The sequence below is a fragment of the Malus domestica genome, chromosome 03, assembly GCF_042453785.1.
Source record: "Malus domestica chromosome 03, GDT2T_hap1".
Lineage (NCBI taxonomy): Eukaryota > Viridiplantae > Streptophyta > Magnoliopsida > Rosales > Rosaceae > Malus > Malus domestica.
This window is the reverse complement of record NC_091663.1, coordinates 7,655,391-7,681,506: the sequence shown is the minus strand read 5'-3', so window position 1 is coordinate 7,681,506 and position 26,116 is coordinate 7,655,391. Positions and strand designations below refer to the sequence as shown.

Here is a 26,116-nt window from a genome sequence, read left to right as displayed (position 1 = left end):
TCTTCCTTGCGCCAGTGCCTTCTCCCTTCCCCCCTCCTTCCCCCTTTTCTTCTCTCCTCATTTCCTTCTCCGTCTCTTCTCCCTTCTCCTTCTCGCTTCAATCACCATGGATGAACAATTCTAGAAGCAAGCTGAAGCTATGAAAATGCATGCCGACTTAAAGTGGATATGTACTGGGGAGATATGGGCGTTGATCTCTGGGATGCATATACATGGAAGGAACAAACTGAAAAATATGAGGTGCGAGTGTTTTTTTTTCTTCATTTAAAATATAGAGAAATGTGTATGTATTAACCTCCATTTTATGAAACCTTTTCTTCGATGTTGTTTCCTCAGTTCATTTGGCCATTTCTTGGCTACTCTGATTTGTTTCATTTTTTTTTTATATTTTTTCATCAACTAGTCACAAAATCACAACAAAATTACAGCGATTTCCATGGAAATTTCCTGGAAAATCCACTGCCATTGAGACTCAGGAGGGTTAATTTTGTCAAAGAAGACAAGTTTGGAAGTTCCAAAAAACGTATTTTTACCCAAATCCAACTGCTCCAAACTCGAGCAGTTTTTCAGGTCATCCTTGAGGCTTCCGTACAATCCATTGGAGCCCAAAGAAAGCCTTTTTAACGATGGAAGCGAGCAGATTGCATGCAATGGAAGAAACCCAGAAAGGTTGTGCTGGGAGAGGATGATTTCGGAGACGAAGCCATCGGAGTCGCAGACGATCCCTGTGAAGTTGCAGACCCAATTGGGTGGAGCCCAAGTAGTGAAAAGACTTGGGTTTGAGGTTTCAAGGGATTGCTTGAAGTTTAAGAGAGGTTGAAGCTCGTCGGATGTGGATGGAGAAAACAGGGAAAGGAAGAGGGAGAATGATGGTACGAATATGAAAATTGCAAAAAGTGCAGTGAATGCTGTCATGTCCTTTTTATATTTTTTTAATTATTAATCTATTTTCTGTTGGTTTTAGCCGACAGAGATGGTTTGATTTATTATTAATATATTCCCTGTCGGTTTTATAACCGACACAAGATCTGTCGGTTTTTATATTTTTTTGTCGGTTTTATCCGATAGAAAATGCTATTATTTATTCATTATTAATTTATTCTCTATCGGTTATATCTGACACAAATTATGTCGGTTTCAGAGTATTTTCTGTCGGAAAATTTATTTCCTGACGCGGGCAATTCTGTCGCTTATTATATCCCCCACTGCATACAATTTCTGTCGGATTTTGCTTAAAATCCGACAGTAACATATGTTTTTTGTCGGTTTTTGAACCGTCAGTTATAGATAATTTTGTAGTAGTCCAGTGTTAAGACGTCAACACTTACATGTAACTACTTTAAGATAAAAATGAATTACAACCTCCTAATGTTGTTACAAATTTAGAGAGAGAGAGAGAGAGAGAGAGAGTTGTGACACACCCCAACCGAAGCAGAGGCATGCTGGCCGTCACGCGCCGGCCAAGGCACGGCAACACACGCCGCCCACGCGTCGGGACTGACACACTCCGACCCGGAATGTCCACTAGGACTCCAAATTGAGCTGTGCTAGCTGACACCTGGAATGTGACGAAACCATAAAGTGATGATATGGAAAATGCGAATAAATTTAAACCTGAAGGTGCCTAAATATCAGAGTGCGCTGTCAGTGGGTATGGACCCATTTCACACGCGTTGTTAGAGCATAAGTAAAGTACAGTAGTGTGGGTAAATATCATACCCTCAGAAGTAGCCACCTGAACTGAGATATGCCACGAGTCCTCATCAATAAAGAAACTTTGTTACAAGAACCTGGAGGGGCGTAAAACAAAAAACGTGAGTGGGCAAAAATAAAGTTTTTCAAAATCATTTCGATATCAAAAGCTCTAACCCCTTGCTGGAAAACCTGTATAATTTCCCAGAAAATAGAATACATATTTATAACAAAACCGTGAGGGCGTAGTCGGGGCCCAAAGTGGACAATATCGTGCTACGGTGGTGGAGCGGGCCCGAGAAGTGGTTCTGCCAGGGCCGGGATTTGACAGTTGCCTATAAAAAATTTAGAGATAAAAAGAGGGAGGGTTTATGACATTATTATCCTACATGATTTAGCAAATTTTCTCCCTTCAGTATTTTTACGCAAATTATGATATTCATGGTTTGGGATTCGAAGAAATCCTCTTGGTAATTTTATTTGATCTTCCATTAAAAGACAAACAAGTATTTTCAATTCTACGGGAAAATTGAGGGTTGTAATTTGTAGTCTTTCATTGAATGGTATTTCAAATTTTGTCACCAATCATCGTAGCTAAACACATTTTAAGAATTAAAAAAAATATATATTAGGAGCCTATTTGAGACAAAAAGGGTTCAAAAACCAAAAATGATTTTCACATACTCTTTTAGTTTCTCATATCTTTTTGTATAATTCTAATTATTAATTCTATTTGATTTATTTAATTTGACGGTCATAAATAACAAAGATATAAAATTATAAATTTGACATTTAATTTATTTTTTTCCTTATAATAAGAGAAGAGAAATGGTGTCATATATTGGACCAAACAAAGGGACGAAAATGTAAATAGACATTGCTTTTGAAAGAAACTATAAGTACGAAACTATGAATCCCTTGGCCACGAGTCTCCCTCCTCTAGTAGCCACAACTAGGGGTGGGTTCGGTTCGGTTTTTTTCCAAAATCGGGGTCGGTTCGGTTTTTTCCTCTAGTAGCCACAACTAGGGGTCGGTTCGGTTTGTGTTCGGTTCGGTTTTTTCGGTCTGGTTCGGTTTTCAGTCCGTTTTTTTTCGGTTTTCGATTTTCCAACCCACCCCTACTAAGTAATGAATTTTTCTCATAATTTCTTTAATTTTAATGCATTTACATATGTGAAAAAGAAAAAAAAGTAAACTCACACAACAAAACATATTTAAAAATGAAAAAGTTGCACGTATTTTTTTAAATCACTGTGTAAAATGACTTGAAAATTTTCAGCGACTAGAAAAAATTTGCAACCACAAGGACTGTGGCTGACAACAATTTTTGAAACTGGCACTGGTGGTATGTGGATCGTGTGCAATGGGGACAAAAATATAAATGTTTCTATGTAAGTGTATTTATTCACAATTTTTAGAAGGTATTAGTGGTATTTTTCCTTGAAATCTTTATTGGAAGGTGGTATTTCATCTGAATTTGCCTTACTTTTTAACTTTTAGGAGGTGTGGTGTTGTTGTATGCAGCATCCTATTGCGATCAAAGAAAAGATAAACTCCTATTCTTTATTTTGTCTAAAACAACTAAAACAGAAAGCCCTTCAAGTGGTATAGAATTTGTAGCATTTGTAGAATCTTCTTACACAAGTTTTGATGCAATGCAAATTTTTGTTTCCTGGCTGTGTCTAGCAGTGAACAAGAACGAGTTCCTTAACTTACCTGGAGATTAACAACTTTTAGTTGAGGGTTATCGGGCAATGACGGTCTCAGAGGATACTTCTCCTCCACATACTAATCCAAACACATTGTACTCGGAACAAAACTGACAGTACAATGTCAGATCCCATGTCAGATCCCATTGACCATATTCTTAAGTTTTTGAAATCTTGGTATACAATGGCATTGGACTTTAAATGTTGCTACATCGCCTGTATATATATTAGCACTTCTGTTGTTCGAAGGATCATGTGGTAGAGTCTAGAGACCACCAGATAGAGGATTTATTTACACTGTGCAACATGCAATTCTCATTATAATATGCTTCTTTTCTGGTTTGATCTTTTGAATACTCTATACAATTGGTTGGAGAATCCATAAATTTTTAGCTACAGTGTTTTTTTAATTTTATTTATTTATTTTAAATTCAATTGGCAATCATTGTTCTTGCTTGTGAATGTGATTTTCTCTTGTCGTTTGGTGGGACTACTTTGCAGGGATGGGAATCAACAAGTCCTGCTGTTATTGGCGTGAAGAGAATGGGTGATCTGGATTGCGAACCATTTCAAACTGCATATGCAAGAGAAAATATCCAACGGACGAAGCAGCAGATGACCAGGCAGCAATGCTGTGCTCTTTGTGGGAGGAATATCTTGCAGATTCAAGCTGGTATCCATTCAAGATGAGCATGGATCCTTCTGGAGTTGCGAAGGCAAGTATTTTAACTTGTAAAGCACTATCAAGTATCCATAGAATACAATTGATTGTTGCTCCTATTACACCAGCTTGTACTTCTCATGAGTGCATGTGGTTTCACTTAAAAAAGTTATCCATGTTATTGTTCCATATCCAGTTTTTGTTCAGGATATATCTAAGCGCGACCGGTCACGTGAATTGGCATTTTCATATTTACTACGGCCTTTCTTCTTCAAGGTTTAGGTTTAGTCCTGTGAATTTGCATCTTCATGTATGCCTCCTATAGCCTTTCATCTTGAAGGTTTAGGCTCTGAAGCTCGTACTGGCTAGGTTTTGTATAACAAGGAGCTTGTTCTGTGTGTTGAGTCAGGCTCCATTTATATGACATTGCCAGCCGTGTAGTGTACAGTCTATTCACATTTTGATTGCCGTTCTTTTGGTCCATCATTATCATGCTCTAACTTTGTTGTACTCAATTGATTTGTTCCAGTACATCTCATTTCTCATGCCCTTGTAACTGGATTATGTTTGTTTTAACCATACAGCAAACTATTGATGAGAAAGATGACAAACTGAAAAATTTAAAGGATGAGTACGGTGTTCATGTTTACAATGCTATGACAACTGCCTTGCTGGAATTGAATGAGTATAATCCCAGTGGTAGGTACGCAATACTAGAATTATGGAACTTTGAGCAAAGTAGGAGGGCCTCACTGAAGGAGGGTATCTCAGCTTTACTGAAGCAGTTTGAACTCCAGAAAAGGAAAAGAAGCTGACGGTCCGTACATTTCGTAAATTATTCTGGTTGTACATTCTCTTGTTACTTGTTTTGTTTGATCATACGTGTTTCACATCACTGAATTTCGAAGGGCTAGCTGGAGGAATTTGGATGGAAGTATATAGTTGACAACATCTTTTCTAATTTCTATGAAGTTCTCGTGAACACACACAACCCCTACACACACCTAGGCGCACCCTATGGTTTCTTCAGAATTACCCGGTTCTAACAAGTTTAGGCAGTTCATGTTGATTGTTTTCCTACATGCCAAACACACAGATGTTTTTCTGAAGACCACTCATCACTTCACACTGATATAGATATGCTGACGGTAGATTTGATTTCGATCAATTCCTCATGTTTTCTCCTGTATCATAATTTAGTTTAACCGGTGCCACTAATAGTTATACTCTTAATTTCCTGTTAATTAACTCATCATATATAGCTCTCTAACCACACGCCGTTATCTAACAACTTGGTAGGAAAGCTTTTGGCCATTTTGTGTGTATACTTGTTAGTGTAAATTGAAATATAGCTCAGTAAATTCGGGAACTCTCATTCTCCGACAACTATCCTAGCGTTGTGGTAGGCTCCACGACACATCTTCACTTGTCATCAATGTGGGAGATGGGGACTGCAAGAAAACACATTGATAAAAAAAAAAAAGGTTATTTTTTGCGAATGAAATATTTGAATCGTTGTTTGGATGCTGCGCATGAAGTATGATTACATTTTTCTTAATTTTGCATAATATGACTACATTTTTTTTTAATTTCGCATCAATTTGAACGGCGTCAAATGCTTGGAAAACCCTAAACCTTGATTCAAGTTCACTACTACAAATCCATTTATTGGTGTCGCTATGAAAACCGCCAAGAAATGTGTATTACTGTCGGATATTAAGCAAAATCCGACAGAAAACGGATGCAGTGGCGGATATAATAAGCGACAGAATTTCTAGCGTCAGGAAATGAATTCTCCGACAGAAAATACTCTAAAACCGACAGAAATTGTGTCAGATCACTAGTACAAAAACATGTTTGCGCGACGTAGCAAATTTCATCGCGCAAAGTATGTTTGCGCGATGCTAAAAATAAAACGTCGCGCAAAGCTGTTTTGCGCAACAAAACTTTGCGCGACGAAGACTGGCGTCGCGCAAAGACATTTTGCGCGACGATGGTGAACCTACGTCGCGCAAAACAGCTTTGCGCGACTCCAGTCTTTGTCGCGCAAAGTTTTGGTGCCAAACCAAGATGTTTTACCGCTTTTTTCCTAATTTTGCGCAACGTAGGTACACCTGCGTCACGCAAAGGTTTTTTTTTTTTTTTTTTTTTTTGCATTACTAAAGAAATCTCATGTCATAAAATTTAATTCTTAAATTGGATTAATTTTAATTATTAATATGCATCAATTGACGACCTTTTGTTTTCTTCCTGTTAATTCCTTTGTCTTTGGCTACTTCTGGGACGACATGTCCTTGAGTACTTGCGGTGAAGAAAGAACAAATTTTATGAATAAGAAAAAAATAATTTAAACAATTAAAGAAAATTAAAAATTGTTAGATGAGTAAGGACCGTAAGGTAACACCGATATGACATGCAGTTGGGAAAGACGAGAGCAATGTTCCAACATCAACTTACTTATAAGGTCTTTTCTTGAGGAATCAACACTCAATAACAACCATAAGCTTTTTGCTCAACCGAGAAAGAATTCAACCCTTTTTTTACATACATTTTAAAAATAACAAAATATTAATTATTTGCAAATTTGCATTTTTACGTGTTTGTAATTACATCTTTGCCGTATGTTTTTGGATTTTGAAGTAGAGCTAGCCGTAATTGTACTTTGGTATGCATTGACAAAATTTTAGATACACCCTTTAATGCTAATCCAAATCAATAATGAATCTATTGAAGGATATTTAAAAAAAAAAAAAAAACTTTGCGCGACGTAGTTGCCTTTACGTCGCGCAAAGATGTTTGGCGCGACGTAGCAGCAAAGTTTTTTTTTTTTTTTTTTTTGCCCTTTTGCTTTTCTTTTGGGGTTCTTGCATTATCTTTTTCTTTTGTTGTATCCACTTGTTTAATTTTTTTTTTAATTGACGATCGAATTAGTTCATTGTATTCATATAGGGGTTAGGAATGTAGTTCTAAAAAATCATCAAAATCGGAGTTAAAACTACCGTTAAATCGGGCTTTTCGTTTATAATCGTCGAAAGGTTTTGTCCCGTTACTTGATCTCTGAACGTTTGTTTTTTGCGATTTTTGGCGTACGCGACCTCGAAGCATATACAAACAAGTTTGCCAGCTGGATCGTTGAAACTAGTTTCGTACAATGTGTTTCCCATCAAAACGATACATTCACTAACACTTAGAGTTTATTTATACTTTCATCAAGTATAACATAAGATTTTTTTGTATCCACTTGTGTAAATATTTTAAATTGAAGATCGAATTAGTTCATTGTATTCATATAGGTTCAAGGAGTGTCGCTCTAAAAAATCATCAAAATCAGAGTTAAAATTACCTTTAAATCGTGATTTTTCGTTTATAACCGTCGAAAAGTTTTGTCCCGTTACTTGATCTCTGAATATTTGTTTGTTGTGATTTTTGGTGTATGCGATCTCGAATTATGTACAAAAAAGTTTGACAGTTGGATCGTCTAAACTAGTTTCGTACAATGCGTATCCCATCAAAACAATATATTCACTAATACTTGGAGTTTATTTATACTTTCATTAAGGATAACATAAGATTTTGTGGTATCCACTTGTGTAAATGTTTTAATTGATGATCTAATTAGTTCATTGTATTCATATAGGATCAAGGAGTGTCGCTTTAAAAAATCATCAAAATCGGAGTTAAAACTACCGTTAAATCGTGATTTTTCGTTTATAACCGTCGAAAAGTTTCGTCCTGTTACTTGATCTCTGAATGTTTGTTTGTTGCAATTTTTGGTGTATGCGATCTCGAAGTATATACAAACATGTTTGACGGTTGGATCGTTGAAACTAATTTCGTAGAATGCGTATCCCATCAAGTTCAATGGTATATATATATTTATTAAGTAGCTTTACATTTATTTATCTTGTACGTATAATACTTAAGAAATTGAATAGTATATTTATTTATTAAGTAACTTTAAATTTATTATTGTAGTTCGGATAGTGTTTTTGTTAGAAAAATATATTATTGTGGGTTTTATTTATGTAAAAAAAATGAATTTAAAGGAAGTAATTTCACATTTTTAGTATATTTTATAATAATTATTTAAAAATATATATAACTCACGCGACGTGACAATGAAGTCGTTGCGCAAAAGCGCTTTGCGCGACGTTTTGCGCATTGCGCGACGTCAGAATGTATACCTGCGTCGCGCAAGTTCTTAAAATTGTGGCGGTTCCAATTGTTAAAAATAGGCGCTTATTTTGAATCTTCCCAAATTACTCTGATCTCGCCCTCTCTTTCACTCCGTCTCGCGTAGCCTTCCTCCCGACTGCACCCAGTCAGCCTCCTCCTCATCCTTCCTCCTCACCTTCTCCCGTAGCCTTCCTCCTCGCCTTCCGAACAGCCTCCAAGCCCCAACAGTTCTCCCACGACGACGAGGACTCCGATTACGATTGCGTCGAGATTAAACACGAACTGGAGGACGACGCCACCGATTGTGTCGTTATTAAGAACAAATTGGAGGACGACGATGCGGACGAGGTTTAATGGAAAATAAATGGTATTTGCACATTGCAATCTGACCAAGGTAAGACTAGAACCAACTAAGAATTGAAATCAATTAATAATTTCATATGTTTCTTGATTAAGTTCCTTGGATTACTATTGATTTTGTAGTGGAACTGCCGGGGGAAACTAAAATCTAAAAAGAAACTTTCTTTGTGCCTTTCGTAGTTCTTCCGCCGCTTTCACCCCCTTCGCTCTCTCTCTCTCTTCGATAGCTTTGAGAGAAGAAGACTAAAAAGGCATTTTCAGCTTGAAGAATCTCTCTCTATCCTTGTGGGATTGTATTTCTGCAAATCTCAGTTAGGTTTATGGATATGAGATACAAAATTGGACCGCGGGAATCAGCTAAGAAAGTCGTCGTATCTCCTGCAATCCTTTCGAAGTATCAGCCGTCGGATCGAATAACGCCTTGGTGTGTTCTTCCCAGATAACACCCAGTTCTCGGATTTCATATTTATATATAAAGGAATGTACTTTTTTGATGTTCCAATTCATGGGTTTCATGTCTCTGTTAATTTATTTTTTAGTTTTCTTTTGCACTTGAAATTCTTATTTTCTATATAGGACTTTTGGAATTCTAGACAACCATTTGCGGTTTTTTCATACAAGTATTTGTTTTATACTTCGTATTCCAGAATTTTGATTGTATAGTGAGATGAACATGAATTTGAGGTTGTTAAATTTCGAGCTCTATAATCACTTTCATGCTAGTTTTTGGATCTGATATCTCCAGTTTCTTTGTATGTTCGGTGCAAGTTACGGACTCGTCTTACTAGCAAAGTAACCTGTACATCATGCTAGCTTTTTACATCATGTTGTTACTTGGTTTGTGATGACTGTTGCTAATATTCTTTATTTTTGTTTTTCGTCAGTTTTATATTCTATATATGTTCATTAGGCGGATGTTAAGGGATCGAGCTAAGTCTGGTGGTTAGGCTGCCTTTGACCTTAAGCAGCGCCAGAAACAAGGGCTTGAGCCTTAAGTTGACAAGGATCGTTTCCCACCTATACCGACCAATCTAACTTCTCTACATCCTTGTGCAAACGTACCGAGGAATAATGACCTTCTGGGCAGGCCTTTTTCAACTCTACACCTCCCATCTGTAGATTGTCCAACTTTGGCAGAGAATAGGGTTGGGAAAAGGCCTTTATTAGATGGCGATTCCAGTGGGAAACAGTACACTTCCGTGGAAGATAATACATCTTCCATGAAGAAGATCATGTATTTTACCCTTGGGCTGACGATTTCTTGATTGAGGATATTATGGTTGGTATTGATAATGATATGGATAAGGCCTCAATTTTATTGAAACAATGGTTTCCCCTAGCAGCTGTGAAGAGAATAACCGAACTAGCATTTCATAAAAACAACTCCAGTTCAAATAGACCGCCACAATTTTTAGATTAAGTTCCTTGACTAGAAACAACTTTTATTAATTTTTATAGATTTTAGTTTTGTTGTTAAATGACTCATTGACTTGTGTGTTTCTGTTGTAGGAGCTTTGGTCTATGCTGGGGTTTATGAGGATGTATTGCAAAAACTTCAGAGGTTAACTCGAACAGTATTCTTAAGGTTCTTCCTGGCAGATCTCCAACTATTTTGTTCAGTTTCGTATGGTGCGTTTGTCTCGACTTTCATGTTTTTGATATCCCAGTTTTGTGTTCAGATTGTATATATGTTTGCTTATTGTTCTTTTTTTCTTTTCTCATTCTCTAGATTGCAAATCATCCTTTACTAGTAAGGCGTATTTACAGTGATGAGGATGTTGTTCGTTTTGCCAGAAAGTTACCTTAGACAAAGTAGTTGGGGAACTTAAGAATTATAGTGACTTCTCTATCCATCAGGTATTTTCTCAACTTCTTGAAAATGAATTTGTCTTTCAAATTTTTATACATTACTATCAATGTTTTGGAACGATTTGATCATCTGGGCCGTACAGTGTTCGTGTGCCTGTGTATGTGTGTAGCAGATTACATATTGTATGTTGATATTGTTTATGCTCTCTCTCTCTGTGCAGCTTTTGCTGTATTATGGTGTCTCTGATAAGAAATGATTGCTTCAAGACAAATATGCATTGCTTTCTTCAAAATCTCAGGTATAATGCTACTTTAATAACTTCACTAACCAATTGGTCTGAGTCAAAATTTGGAGAGAGTTGTCATATGATACTCTCTGCTCAAAACTGAGGAGAGTTTTCTTGTTTATGATATTAGGCATTGGCTGAACTTCTTCCTTCACTGAAGCTAGCTGGGCATTGTGTTCTGATTTTCAGCTAGTGGACGTCAATGCTTGATATTTTGGAGTGGACTTTGTGTTACATACAGACGACTTGATGGAAGGTACTGGTGTACTTTTATCACATTTACGGATTGTTCTTATCATAATAAAATGTGCCATGCCACATGGTATATCTGTTTTATACTCTGGCTTGCTCAGTTCCACTTGTTGATTGTGGTTAATTGAATTGTTACCTCATATGTTGTAAGTTGCATTTCTTGTCTATTAACCCATATCTTCTGAATGTCAGCACTCAGGTGACAAAATGACAGACAATAATTGATACATTCAATAATGACACTTCTATATTTGCTTGCTTGCTGTCCACAAGAGAAACTGCAATTGGAAACCTTTGTAATTTAGTTTTTGTATTTTTCAAGTCACACCTTTGACCTCTCAGCCGATACCTAATACCTTGATGTATCAAACCTAGAAGACTACTTCTTGTAGTTTTTTTTTGTTCGAACATCTTGTATGTATATTATTATATATTTTATAATTAAATACTTTTTCTTGGTTTATTAATTATTGTTTAGAATTTAATTACAATATTTATTATAAAAAAAAAAATATTTTCGCCAAAAATAAAAAATAAAAAACAAGGGTTTGCGCGACGAAGAAATAACCTGCGTGAAATGGAACCCTATAGCCACCATTTCAATTCCACTTAACCAGTGTGAAATAGAACCCTATAGCCACCATTTCAGCCCGAGAGTAAAATTGATGCCCAACAGCAATACCTGCGTCATTTATATTTACATTAAGCAAAATATCTTTTGAAAAATGGTCGGCCTAATGATCAAGCATAAGAAACAAGCCAACATTCTCTGTGTACCCAACTAAAACAAGATAAGACTAAAAAGGTTAACATGTGATTCAACCAGCAAAACAAAAACAACGAACCCGGAAGATGACCAATTTTCTCTTCAGGGAATAAAATTTGGTTCTTCTTCAGCATTTGTTATGAATCAAAATGACAAAAACAGCAACAAAAAATCATCACAGTTAGCATAAAAACAGGAGGGGTTAAAAACTTAAAATGGCAGGTTACTATATGTTTCTGAAAGGATATAACGCGTGGTTACTACTAAAAATATACCAGTTCTACAAGGCAGACAACCATACATTATAATAATTCTGAATCACACAATCAAACAAGGCAGACAACCAAACAAACACCAAATTCAGAATCTTCCCACTGTCTTGGTCCCTGTGAATCTACACAATCAAACACCCCAAAATTCAAATCACTCATAAATTTTCAATCTTTATATATATATATGTGTGTGTGTGTGTGTGTGTGTGTATTATAAATGGATGAAGAAAATGATAAATTGCTGATGGGTATGACATTTCCGGATTCAAGCAAATCCGACGACCCAGACCTGGCTCAGATCTGGAGGGGGAACCGAGTGGAACAGAAAAATGGGAGTTCTACCGACTTTAGAATGACCTAATCGTACCTGAAAATTGGAAAATTGGGACAAAATTGGTAAGGAGGAGGTGAAGATTTGAAGGATTCGACGAAATGGAAACCCTAAAAATAACTCAGGCTCACGAAAATATGTTAGCAGAAAAAACGGTGCAAGGAAGAGATGGAGAAGCAGCAGCTATGGCAGCAACATCGGCGATCGTATTGATGGCAAGAGGCTTGAAAGGGTCATCGATGTAGAGAAGACGACAGCGTCCAGGGGATCGTAGTTGGGATCGATGACTTCGCAGTCCTATTTTGGAAGCAAGGTTTCGTTCGTGGCTTCGCGGCCCTATTCGAGGAAGGGGAAGAAGATGTGGAGAAGGAAATGAGGACAGGAGAAAAGGGGGAAGGAAGGGAGAAGGGAAGGGGTTTTATTTTGGAAAATTTTCAGTACTGTCCGTTAAAACCGACAGAAATATTTTTATAAAATATAAACCGATAGAAAATTTTACTTACTGTCGGTTATAACCGACAGAAACAAAATGGCATCCCAAAATCCTCTCCGAAAATTTTAAATTCCCCCCAAAATAAAATTCAAAAATACTGTCGGTTATAAGTGACAGGAGTTTTATAATATCCGCCAGTAATTATCCGTTAGGAATTTATGTCGAATATAACCGACAAGATTTTTTAATATCTGCCACAATTAAATAATGTGTCAGATATAATTTATCCGACAATATTTTTCTAAATCCACCACCATCATCCGCCACCTAAAGCTAATATTGTAGTAGTGGTTTTTTGTAGGTTCCTATCGGACCTTTAACGATTTGGTAGGTCTTGACCGAATGGTTAAGTTATGGGATGTGATATCCACACACCCCTTTTTACTTCTCTCATACATTTTTAATTTTCGGCTGTTGGATCAGATGAATTGAAGAAGATCAAAAGACAAAAATTAACAAGAGGTGTGGGACAAGTAAAAAGGGGTGTGTGGATAGCACACCCTAAGTTATTTCAGTGGACACGTGCCAAAATATTGAATCCTTTCATTTGTCATGGATTCACGTACTCTAAGGCTGGAGCCTACTGAAAATACGCACAACTTCGGTAGGTACCTGTTGAAACTACATATAGTTATGATAGATATAACTGTTGAAACGTGTACAGTTTTGGTAGATACATGCTGAAACTTTATGTGGAGAGTGTGGACTATGTGATTAGTTTGGGAAAGGTGGATGTTCTCTGTTTGTACCATACTTGACCAATCCCGAAACTACTGAGCACCGGTCAACGTTATACCGTCAAGGACCCAAAAGAGCTTCCCTTCAACTAGGAGGCCAATCACAATGCGACACGTGTCGACATCAGAAGCCAATCACAGCTCGACACGTGTCAACATCAGAAGCCAATCACAACACGACACGTGTCAATGTTAGAACAAAACTAGAAACTCTCTTCTATAAATAGGGATCATTCTCCCACAATAATCTCTAATGTCATTTTGTACTAAACTATTCACTAGAACTCACAAAATGAGAGCTTGAACCTATGTATTTGTGTAAACCCTTCACAATTAATGAGAACTCCTCTACTCCGTGGACGTAGCCGATCTGGGTGAACCACATACATCTTGTGTTTGCTTCCCTGTCCTTATTCATTTACGTACTTATCTTCACTAGTGATCGAAGCAACCAAGCAAAGGTCACAAACCTGACACTTTCTGTTGTACCAAAGTCCTCGCTGATTTTGTGCATCAACATTTGGCGCCGTCTGTGGGAACTGACACTTATTCCCACTCTCTTCAGCTTTGTCAAGCTGGTTTCCACTGCTCGTACACTCTCTTTTGGCCAAGCATATCTCTCCGACATAGGGAGCGAAAGAAGCCATAGCACACAGAATGACACCCCCATTGGACCTAGTATGAAGCAACGAAAGCAGGAAGGAGATAGAGTTACTCTTCAAGCTAAAGTCGATGAGTTAGAAGCTCAGAACAACAAGATAGTGATGAGAAACGAGGTTCTCCAAGAGCAGTATGAAAAACTTTTCGAGATGTTTCACGAGGCTAGGCATGCTCAAGCACACAAGCTCGTCGCCCCTGCTGAGGTCAACAATCATCTGAATGCCCCCCAACACGGAGGGTCACCGATATCCAACACAGACATCCCTGATAAGGATCGAGCTACACATCAATGTGATAATCAACATGAGACTTCTCTCAACCCAGCTGCTTCAACCCGAAGCAGAAGGAGTAGAGGAAAGCACCTCCTCACAGAAGGAGTGGAATGATCAAAAGTCGTCTATCGCGATTGTCGAGACTTCCTAAAGCAACGTCGAGAGAATCCCATCCACATAAGCTCGAAGATCAATGACCCAAGAGTTTCTGAAAGACTCGGTCCTCTCCCACGACCCAGGCCAGCAGTTAATCTAGGGAATGGGCAACAAGTCCCAGAAGAACATGAAGGTACAGGGGACTCGGAAATGTTCCGACATACTCACTCTAGGAGTCAGTGTGACGAGTCCAAGGAAAAATCACGCTATCTTGATCAAACTTTCCTACTTACAATAGGCGATGGGGACTTACGGAAGAAACCTTCAGTGGTGCACGACTCCACTCAAGACCCCCTTGTCCTACAGCTCCTGGAGGAAGTAAACAAGTTGAAGGCTGAACGTCAAGCCGAGATACCTGACTGGAACTAACCCAGGCCTGGGCCTCTCACAAGAAGGATCCTCAACACCCATTCCAAGCAAAGACAAAGCAGAAGCATGGCTTACAACTCTATACTGGAAAGGAAGACCCGATTGAACACCTTAACCTCTTTGAGTCCACCATGGTATACCGGAGACACACCGATGAAGAACGGTGCCTTCTCTTCCCCTCCACCCTCTCTGGCGCAGCTTTAAACTGGTATTGCCGTCTTCCGCCTGAGACAGTAGACTCATTTGAAGAGTTGAGGAAACTGTTTGTCTCTCAACACATCTTCCAGACCGATCGCTTGCATTCCGCAGATGACTTGTACACTATTCGCCAGAAGCCAGACGAGTCATTACGAAAGTATGCTGGCCGCTTCAGCCATGAGTATTCTCGTTGCGCTGAGGCAGATGACAAGACCGCCTTCAAGGCTTTCACGGCAGGCTTACGTGACTGTTTCTTCAAGTACATGATCAATGCCAACACTTGGAATACTTACTCTGAGGTGATGGCACAAGCTTACAACCATGCCTCCGCCGAGGCAAGGACATATCAAGGGAAACCCCCTACAGTCACCCCTTATCAGCAAGTAGGGAGTGGAGGCCAGATCCAACCGAATGAGAAGACCTCAACCTTCCAAACGGTAGCAGCACACCCCCCTGCCTCATTTAATGCTTCGCCAAGTCAGCAGACATATCAATCCCAGGGCAAAAGGAAAGATTTCCATCCTCACCAATCTCATTTTAATAAAAAGAATAAGGGGCACTATCGCGATAACTCAGGATATCGTCACAATAACGCCCGTCCCCAGGCAGTCAATGCAGTGGGCCAATCACGTGTCAAGACAGGCCCTACCCCGAGGTATGAGACATACACACCTTTGAACACTACATGCGCGGCCATATACCCCAGTATAGCTCATCTGATACCAAAGCCAAAGCCAAGACAGCCAGATTACAAGTCCACGAAAAACACGGGCATGTTTTGCTGCTACCACGAGTATAATGGCCATAATGGCGAGGAGTGCGTTATCCTCCGTGATCATATTGAAGCTTTGGCACGTGAAGGAAAAATTGATCATTTCCTCCTTCACCCTCCAAGGGATAACCGTAACCAACGCCAGGTGAATGTGATATATTCTATAAGCGGCGGCACACCTATGTCTGAATCTTCCAATAGGGCCATGAAAAACAGTGAACGAACTTTGAGACCTGGCCATCAAGTGTTTCACGTGGAAGACATCAGGGGAGGCAAGTATCAAAAGCCTAACTGGGATCCAATATGTTTCTACCCTGAGGAAGAAAGAGGTATCATCTACCCTCACAACGACCCGCTGATCGTGGAGGCTCACATAGCAAATTTTGATGTGAAACGAATCCTGATAGACACAGGTGCTTCAGTCAATATCATGTTTGCTGAAGCTTTCAAGGCACTTAATGTAGCTGAACACTTGCTCGATAGCTCGATTTCTCCTCTGATAAGCTTCTCTGGCGATATCGTGCAACCTTTAGGGAGTATACACTTACCCTTCACCATTGGTACAGGCCCCTACACAGCTACTATTACCACTAACTTCCTAGTGGTCAATTGCCCGACGGCATACAATGTCATCTTTGGGCGCACAGGCATCAATGATCTCAAGGCCATGGTATCCACACATATGTTGTTGATGAAGTTTCCAACCCCTTTCGGCAATGGATACATCAGGGGAGATCAACTTAGTGCTCAATCATGTTACAACACTTCAGTTAAGCAACAACACCTGCCTGTCCCCAAGGAGACCCTCTCTATACATAACCAGGTAGTAAAGATCAGTCCAGATGAAGCCAACTCGGATCTTCATGATGGCAACAGTCAACCCGACGACCCTCAAGATGACTCATTCACCCAGCAAGCATAACCCGCTGAAGAGTTAGAGAATGTCTCTATCTCCAAAGACCATCCAGATCGCATGGTGAAGATTGGCACCACTTTGTCACCACCCCTTCGGTTGTCGCTAATCTCATTTTTGCAAAAGAACGCCGAGGTCTTCACTTGGTCATATAAAGATATGCCGGGCATCTCTCCCGATGTCATCTGTCACCACTTGAGTATTGATCCCAAGACCAAACCAGTAAAACAGAAGCGAAGATCTTATGATGTTGAACGATACGAGGCGATGAAAGCAGAAGTTGAAAAACTCAAGGACATAGGCTTCATCCGTGAAGTTAATTACCCAACATGGGTAGCAAATGTTGTCCTTGTTAAGAAAAATCCGACCAAGGAAAGTCTCCTGCTTCAAAAGGTCTTGTGGAGAATGTGTGTCGACTACACCGACCTAAACAAAGGATGCCCGAAGGATAGTTTCCCCCTTCCTCTCATTGATAGACTTATAGACTCTACGGCAAGGTGTGAGCTCTTGAGCTTCATGGACGCTTATTCAGGATACAACCAAATCCTCATGAACCCCTCAGACCAAGAACACACAGCCTTCACTAATGACAGGGGACTATATTGCTACAAAGTCATGCCCTTCGGTCTAAAGAATGCAGGAGCAACTTATCAGAGACTAGTCAATTCAATGTTCGCCAAACAGATTGGGAAGAGTATGGAAGTTTACGTTGATGATATGTTAGTCAAGAGCAACTGACCAACACATCACCAACCTATCTGAAACTTTCACCATTCTAAAGAGGTATCGAATGAGGTTGAACCCCAACAAATGTGCCTTCGGCGTGGGCTCTGGCAAATTCCTAGGCTTCATGATTAGCCAACGAGGCATTGAAGCTAACCCCGAAAAGATCAAAGCAATCCTCGACATGAAAGAGCCAGTAACTTCAAAAGACATCCAAAGCCTTACTGGCAAGGTGGCAGCCTTAACCAGATTCATCTCTAAGGCCATAGACAGATGTGCTCCTTTCTTCAAAGCACTCAAGGGAAATAAGAAGTACATTACATGGACGGAGGAATGTGCCAAGGCATTCAGGAACCTCAAAGAGTACATGCGTAAAGCCCCTCTGCTCTCCAAACCAGAAGTTGGTGACACTCTCATTATCTATCTATCGGTTTTGGCTTCAGCAGTCAGTTCTGTTCTTATTCGAAATGACAGTGGTGTCGAACGGCCCGTCTACTATGCTAGCAAGGCCCTACAAGATGCGGAGACACGATACTCCAACATTGAGAAATTAGCTCTAGCATTGGTCATGTCTGCTCGAAAACTTCGCCCTTATTTCCAAGCACACGCCATCATCGTGCTTACCAATCACCCTTTTCGACAGATACTCCAGAGTCCTGACACGTCTGGGCGAATGATCAAATGGGCGATAGCATTGGGTGAGTTTGACATCTCCTACCAACCAAAACCAGCCGAAAAGGGTCAAGCAGTAGCAGATTTCATCGCCGATTTCACATATCCTGTTGACATTGCTTCTACACCTGAAGCAATAGCTTCATTACCATCGGAAGCTCAGAAGATAGAATCAACAACCTCAGCATGGAGTCTGTATGTTGATGGCTCATCCAACCAACAGGGCTGCGGAGCAGGATTAGTCCTCACTACCCCTGACAAAGTGGCGATAGAATACGCTATTCGTTTCAAATTCAAGGCATCGAACAACGAGGCCGAATACGAAGCCCTTCTAGCAGGCTTACGTTTGGCCAAACATCTTGGAGTTAAAAAAATTGATATCTTCAGTGACTCCCAATTAGTGGTTAACCAAGTCACGAACAACTTTGATGCTAAGGATAGCTCCATGGCAGCATATCTTGCGCAAACACGACTTTTGCTCAAGCACTTCCACTACCAGATCACCCAAGTTCCTCGAGCAGCAAACAGTCATGCAGACGCTTTGGCCCGCCTCGCCTCGGCAATGGAAGACAAGATTGGGAGAAAAATTCATGTCGAATTGTTGGCAGCACTAAGCACCATGGTCGCAGAAGTGTGCAATTTACAACAATGAGATAGTTGGATCACCCCAATTTATAAATTCCTTGCCCATGGCACCTTTCCAAATGACAAAGTCCAAGCTAAGCAGATTCGATACAAGTCTGCTCGCTACCTGATCATTAATGACCAACTCTACAAGCGCGGTTTTACCCTGCCCTACCTAAGATGCCTTACACCTGCGGAGGCGGAAATTGTCCTTCGGGAAATACATGAAGGAGTCTGCGGAGATCATGCTGGGTCTCGATCCTTAGCACACAAGACTTTTCGCCAAGGATACTATTGGCCAACACTCCACCAAGATGCCATCAGAATATCTCGCTCATGTGATAAGTGTCAACGCTACGCAACTATCCCTCACTCCCCTCCCGAGCCGCTCACTCCTATGATCAGCCCTTGGCCCTTCGCCCAATGGGGACTTGATTTGATCGGCCCAATGCCTGCAGGGAAGGGCAAGGTCCGCTATGCAATCGTTGCAGTTGACTACTTCACAAAGTGGGCTGAAGTAGAACCCTTGGCAACCATTACTGAGGGAAAAATAGAAGACTTCATATGGAAGAACATCCTCTGTAGATTCGGCATTCCCAATGCGATAGTCATGGACAATGGGCGGCAGTTCGACAACAATAAGTTCAAGATGTTCTGCTCTAAGTTCAACATCAACTTATGTTTTGCCTCTCCAGCCCATCCCCAGTCTAATGGACAAGTCGAGGCCGTTAACAAAATAATCAAGCGCACTCTGAAAACTAACTTGGACAAAGCTAAAGGTTGTTGGCCAGAATTCGTACCTCAAGTTCTTTGATCATACCGCACTTCATATCGGACTTCCACAGGAGAAACTCCATTCTCACTTGCTTTTCGTACAGAAGCAGTTGTCCCCGTTGAGCTTGAGCAAGCAACATACCGAATCCAGAATTACATGCAGAGTGAGAACGACAAACAACTCACCCTCAACCTGAATCTAGTCGAGGAACACAGAAATCAGGCTCACCTGAGGAATGTCGCCTACAAGCAGCGCATTTCCAACTACTACGACTCAAGGGTCAAACCTCGCTCTTTCAAAGTGGGAGACTGGGTACTGAAGAAAAGATTACTCTGTGATAGGGTCCCGAGTGAAGGAACACTCAGTCCTAACTGGGACGGACCGTTCGAGGTCGTCGGCATCAGCCGCCCTGGCTCCTACAAGCTCAGAAACTCCGACGGCAAGACCCTTGGCCATCCATGGAATGCTGACCACTTGAAGTACTATTACAAATAGACTCACATTGTACAAGTGTTAAGCTACAGCCGTTCGGCATCCTATGTAACAAAGACCATTTGGTATGAATTCAATAAAGAGGTGATTTAGCCAACTCGGCCATAAACTCTTTTCCATTCTGAGCAATGAAACACTCAAGTGTTGAAGCTTCAACGCAAATGTTTCCAATACAAAACAAAATCTAAGTATGTGTCAACAAGACTATACAAAGGATCTACATCATACATTCCAACACATTCATACATAAACATCATACATTCCAACACATTCATACATAAACATCATACATTCCAATACATTCATACATAAACATCATACATTCCAACACATTCATGCATAAACATCATACATTCCAACACATCCATACATAAGCCAACTGTGCTTCGAAAGGGTTCAACACACTTTGTGTCATTCGACATTTGCCACAATGTGCCTTGACACCTTGCCCTTATTCTCACCAACTAGGTGATGAAGGAACTCACCTTCGTACCACCAACTAGGTGATGAAATGTACAACCCGTACTCTAATATTATTTGGAAACTTGCCACCCTTATCACCAATCAGGTGAAGAAGGAACTCATCTTCATGCCACCAACCAGGTGATGAAATGTACAACGCGTACTTTCCTTCATGCCACCAACCAGGTGATGAAATGTACAACCCGTACTCTCCTTCATGTCACCAACCAGGTGATGAAATGTGATGAAAGGTAATTAAGGAATTCACATTCGTACCACCAACCAAGTGATGAAAGCAACCTACCATTCATTCCATTAACCAGAAGACGAGTGGTACAACTTGTACATGTGAACTCCTAGCATTCACAAATAATCAAAAACCATCAAGCTTTACAACTCAACTAGGGGAGCACTTATGCCTAACAAGAGCTATAGTCACCAACAAAGTCTTATTACAAGCCAACAATGGCTTCAGTGCATGGTATACGAAGATCAAGCTCTTCAGCCCTCTTGCATCTGCTTCAGACATTTCACCTCTGTAACAATGCAAACACTACAACTCATAGAAAGCTTCAAACGCTCTTGATCAAGACTGTTCGAAGCAAATTCAATTTATATGGTTCATCCAAACCTTCGACTACTACAAGATGTGGCTTGCATCACAATCTCTCGCTTAACAGTATGGAAGCAAAATTTGTATACGTTGTCTCTCCTACATTTTCAAATTTCTAGTTTTCCCAAAAAAAAACAAAAAAACAAAAAAAAAACAAAAACAAAAAAACAAAATAAAAACAAAAACAAAAAAAAACAAAAAAAACAAAAAAAAAAGAAGAGGAAATTGGAAATTGGGAAATTCAACAAAGCTTCATCAATGGAACACAACTACAATCCTCAAAAGCTTTGCACTATCTTCATCAAGATAGTGTGAAGCAAAATCAATTTATGGTGCCAACAAAAGCTTCATCAATGGAGGACAAATATCAATCTCAAAAGCTTTGCACTATCTTCATCAAGATAGTGTGAAGCAAAATCAATTTATGGTGCCAACAAAAGCTTCATCAATGGAGGACAAATATCAATCTCAAAAGCTTTGCACTATCTTCATCAAGATAGTGTGAAGCAAAATTAATTTATGGTGCCAACAAAAGCTTCACCTATAAAGCTTCAACCCCAAAGCTTCACCTATAAAGCTTCAACACCAAAGCTTCACCTATAAAGCTTCAACCCTTCAACACCAAAGCTTCACCTATAAAGCTTCAACACCAAAGCTTCACTTATAAAGCTTCAACACCAAAGCTTCACCTATAAAGCTTCAACACCAAAGCTTCACCTATCAAGCTTCAACCCCAAAGCTTCACCTACAATACAAAATTTCAACACCAAAACATATAAAAGCTTCACACACTCTTCATCAAGATAGTGTGAAGCAAAATCAATTCATGATGCCCAACAAAGCTTCAACCTCAAAGCTTCACCTACAAAACTTCAACACCAAAGCTTTTAAATATATATATATATTTTTTTTTTCCGGAAATTCGAAAATTCAAAAATCCGGAAATTTGAAAATTCAAAAATCCGGAAATTTGAAAATTCAAAAAAAATAAAAATAAAAATAAAAAAAAATAAATTTCCTAGGCCTCATCTTTGTTAGGCCTAACAACTTTCATAACAAGTATATATGAAGAAGGAGTTTTGGGCTACCACTTAGAAAGGAAATGCCTCATTCGTCAACTCCCTCGACCAGAGACTTGGGAGACTCCTACCATATGCTACTGCACCTTGATACTCGGAAGTCTCACGACCACTTCGTGACTTGGATTTTTCAAGTCTCCAAACGAGAAGTTTTCCTCACTCGGGAAATTAAGGGAGCACTACCTCAACCTACATGCTTCACTCACAAAGTTTCAACATACAAGCTTCAACAAAAGAAAAAATTCAAAGAACTTAGTGAAGAAGACCTTGGTGTATTTAACACAATACGTTGAAATGAAGCAAATCTTGTTTATTGATATTTCCGATAAGTTACAAATATGTACATATACATGAATCAAAATAAACAAACAAGAGGGAGCCTTCACAAATGTTGCTCAGGGGAAGTCTCAGCAGTTGGTAGAGCCCCAGAAAGAGAAAGCACCGGAGGGTGGTTATCCGGAGCCTCAGTACTGGACAGAACCCTAGAAGGAGGAGGCATCGGAGGTTGATCATTTGGAGCTTCATTACGTGGTACAGCCTCATAAGACGACGACAATAAATGCCTTTGGAACAAACCCACAAACCGTTGATGATCAAGTAAAACCTGACCATCAGATTCCTTCATCTGGTCAAGCTTTCTCTTCATGTTTGTAGCATAGTCATGTGCGAGCTAGTGCAACTGTTTATTCTCATGCTTGAGCCCTCTAATCTCCTGTTTGAGACTCATCACTTCAGCAGCCAATGATTCAACTTGGCGGGTTCTAGCAAATAGGCGTTGGGCCATATTAGACACAGAAGCTGCACACTGAACACTAAGAGCCAGAGAATCCTTAACAGCCAACTCATCAGACCGTTTGGACAGTAGTCTGTTATCTTTGGGAGTGAGAAGGTTTCTGGCCACCACCGTAGCGGTCATATCATTCTTCATCACAGAATCCCCAACGGTAAGAGGACTAGTAGGGGATATGAAGGATGGCCGCCATATGTTGTCTGGAGAAGGCGTGGCTGTCTCTTCTCCAAGGTTCAAGTCAAAACGACGGTCGAAGGGGCCAGACATTTTCAAAGGTGTTGAAGAGGGAAGAGGTCAGACAAATCAAGATCTTAGAAGTGCAAGAATGGAGCTTCTACTGGTGGAGATTCAAGTGTGCTGTGGAACTTAATGCCAGCCTCTATAAAAATCTGCACTCGACGGAGCTTCAGAAATCGAATAGGCGTTTGCTTTCTCAAAAGCTAGACTGCTCAGAGACCACGAGGGCCGATCTCAGAAATTGAAGAAGCACCTGCTTTTTCAGCCTCGTCAGCACATATCACATGCACACTCAGCTTTGCGGAAATTACGGGCAATCTGTCGAAGATTTCTGGTGAAATAGAAAGCACGCGAATCTTGTTGTTCAATCACCACTCTCCACACGCACCATCAACTCCTCGGGTACCACATATAACTTTGCCAAAGATCTCTGACAAAGTTTAGGCGCGAGAATTTCGAAGTTCCAGCTACCCTACTATTACCCACAAGGGTAAAGGAGCATCACCACTGCTTGACAACTGGAAAGTCCCTATGTGTGTCGACCTCCGTGTTCTGTGGCAAGACAGGCTGGCAAGAACGTCCAACCTTTACTCACATTCGAGAAAAGACTCCCAACATAATTACTTTCTCAAAAACCGAAGCGGCACCGCTTTCTGAATCTCGAGAGCCAGATCCCCGACGGGATTGCTTGTTCGAAAACCGAAGAGGCATAGCTCTTAGAACTTCGAGAGCCAGATTTCCTTAGATAAAGCTTGTCTGTAATCTTCACACGCAACATTAGCTTTCCAGATACCACATACCACTTTTTCAAAGTGCTCTGACAAAGTTAAAACACGTGAAGCTGGCAGCTCCCACTACATTGCTGTGACCAAGAAGGGTAAAGGAATAGCATTACTACTTGTTATTGGGAAATCCCTATATACATCAACCTCCCTCCTCAACGGACAGGCAAACCTGCAAAAATGCTCAACTCTTTCTCGCATTTGAGAATGCACCCTCAACATAACCTCTCAAAATACTCAGCTTTATTTCCCCCCGATAATACCTCAGCAAATAAGCCACACCAAGAACAAGAGTATCTCATATCATCAGGGTCGAAAGCAAGAGTATCCCATATCATGCTTTCTCCCTGTCCTTATCTTCGTCCTTGTCCACACCTGCAGGACAAAGAGAAAGAGAGCAGTTAGTCGGAACCTGAAATCAAACCTCCAATCTGGAACTGACTGCCTGAGACCTTTGCCTGGTTGCTTACTTAGCATTGCTCTCGAGAACTCATCCTCAACTGCTGTCAAGGTCATGAATTCCACTGGCACATACCTCATGACAGTTGATCAGATATTGGCTCTTTACACTGAAGCTGCCAAGCGTGGATGAGTCACTATGAAGGAATGTTCTGAATGACCATTTAAATGCAAAGGTTGCACACCACTTCTGCCATGCAAAAGATTGAAGCAGAAGGTTCAACGGTGAGCTGAAACAGATCACTACAGCACGACACCTTTCCATACCACATTCATTATTCCGTCAACAGCAAAAGTATCCCATATCATCAAGGTTGAACGTACTCTAGATTTGATGGACTTGTTTTGACCCTCAAATTCTTGAGTCGGCCTTATACTCTGAAGGGAACCAGAAAACCCTCCAGCACAATTCAAGAATAAGCCTGTGGAAAGTTACTTCTTCAAAAGCAAAAGTATCTCATATCATCTCTTCTCCATTTGCTTCTCCTTATCCTGGCAGCTGAATGAGAGACAAGGAGAAGGAGAACAATCAACCGGAAGCCGAAGTCGAACCTCCGATCCTGGGTTGCTTGCTTGGAAGTTTGACTGCTTACCTTGTCTGTCACCTCTTTCGGCAGATCTCCTAGCTCGGCGACTTGGGGGACTCCTACTATAGGGTTTGTATCGCACTTGACCAAGCCCGAAACTACAAGTAAGCTTCAAGTGAAATTGATACATTACCTTGTGCATCTTCATCGGTTAAAGATACCACCCATGGATGGAGGAAAAGTACTTCCAGAGAAGATGCCACATCTACATATGAGACAGATAAGGCACGTGAAAATGATACCACACTTCAGTACTTAGAAGTTTCGTGATTACTCAATGGCTTGGATCTTGCAAGTCCCCAACCGAGGAGCTTCCCTCACTCGGGAACTTAGGGGAGCACTGTTTGTACCATACTTGACCAATCCCGAAACTACTGAGCACCGGTCAACGTTATACCGTCAAGGACCCAGAAGAGCTTCCCTTCAACCAGGAGGCCAATCACAATGCGACACGTGTCGACATCAGAAGCCAATCACAGCTCGACACGTGTCAACATCAGAAGCCAATCACAACACGACACGTGTCAATGTTAGAACAAAACTAGAAACTCTCTTCTATAAATAGGGATCATTCTCCCACAATAATCTCTAATGTCATTTTGTACTAAACTATTCACTAGAACTCACAAAATGAGAGCTTGAACCTATGTATTTGTGTAAACCCTTCACAATTAATGAGAACTCCTCTACTCCGTGGACGTAGCCGATCTGGGTGAACCACGTACATCTTGTGTTTGCTTCCCTGTCCTTATTCATTTACGTACTTATCTTCACTAGTAATCGAAGCAACCAAGCAAATGTCACAAACCTGACACTTTCTGTTGTACCAAAGTCCTCGCTGATTTTGTGCATCAACATTCTCTAAATTATTTAGGGTTGTCTTAAGGTGACGTCATCGACACTTTGAAAAATTATTATACACTTTACGTGTATTTG

The 26,116-nt window shown here is 40.3% G+C and overlaps 1 long non-coding RNA gene and 1 pseudogene across 2 annotated transcripts; both read left to right on the top strand.

Annotated features, from left to right (window-relative positions):
- Positions 1–3,446: 3,446 nt before the first annotated feature.
- On the top strand, positions 3,447–5,027 carry LOC139194629 (factor of DNA methylation 4-like; annotated as a pseudogene).
- Positions 5,028–8,318: 3,291 nt separating this feature from the next.
- Positions 8,319–11,413, top strand: LOC103420904 (uncharacterized). Of its 2 annotated transcripts, XR_011579217.1 has the most exons (7): positions 8,319–8,632; positions 8,722–9,080; positions 10,108–10,227; positions 10,328–10,455; positions 10,629–10,706; positions 10,825–10,950; positions 11,139–11,413. It is a non-coding gene; the product is annotated as an uncharacterized lncRNA (long non-coding RNA). The 2 variants fall into 2 exon arrangements; XR_003771984.2 differs by lacking the exons at positions 8,319–8,632; positions 8,722–9,080 and adding an exon at positions 9,720–9,877.
- The last annotated feature ends 14,703 nt before the right edge of the window (positions 11,414–26,116 follow it).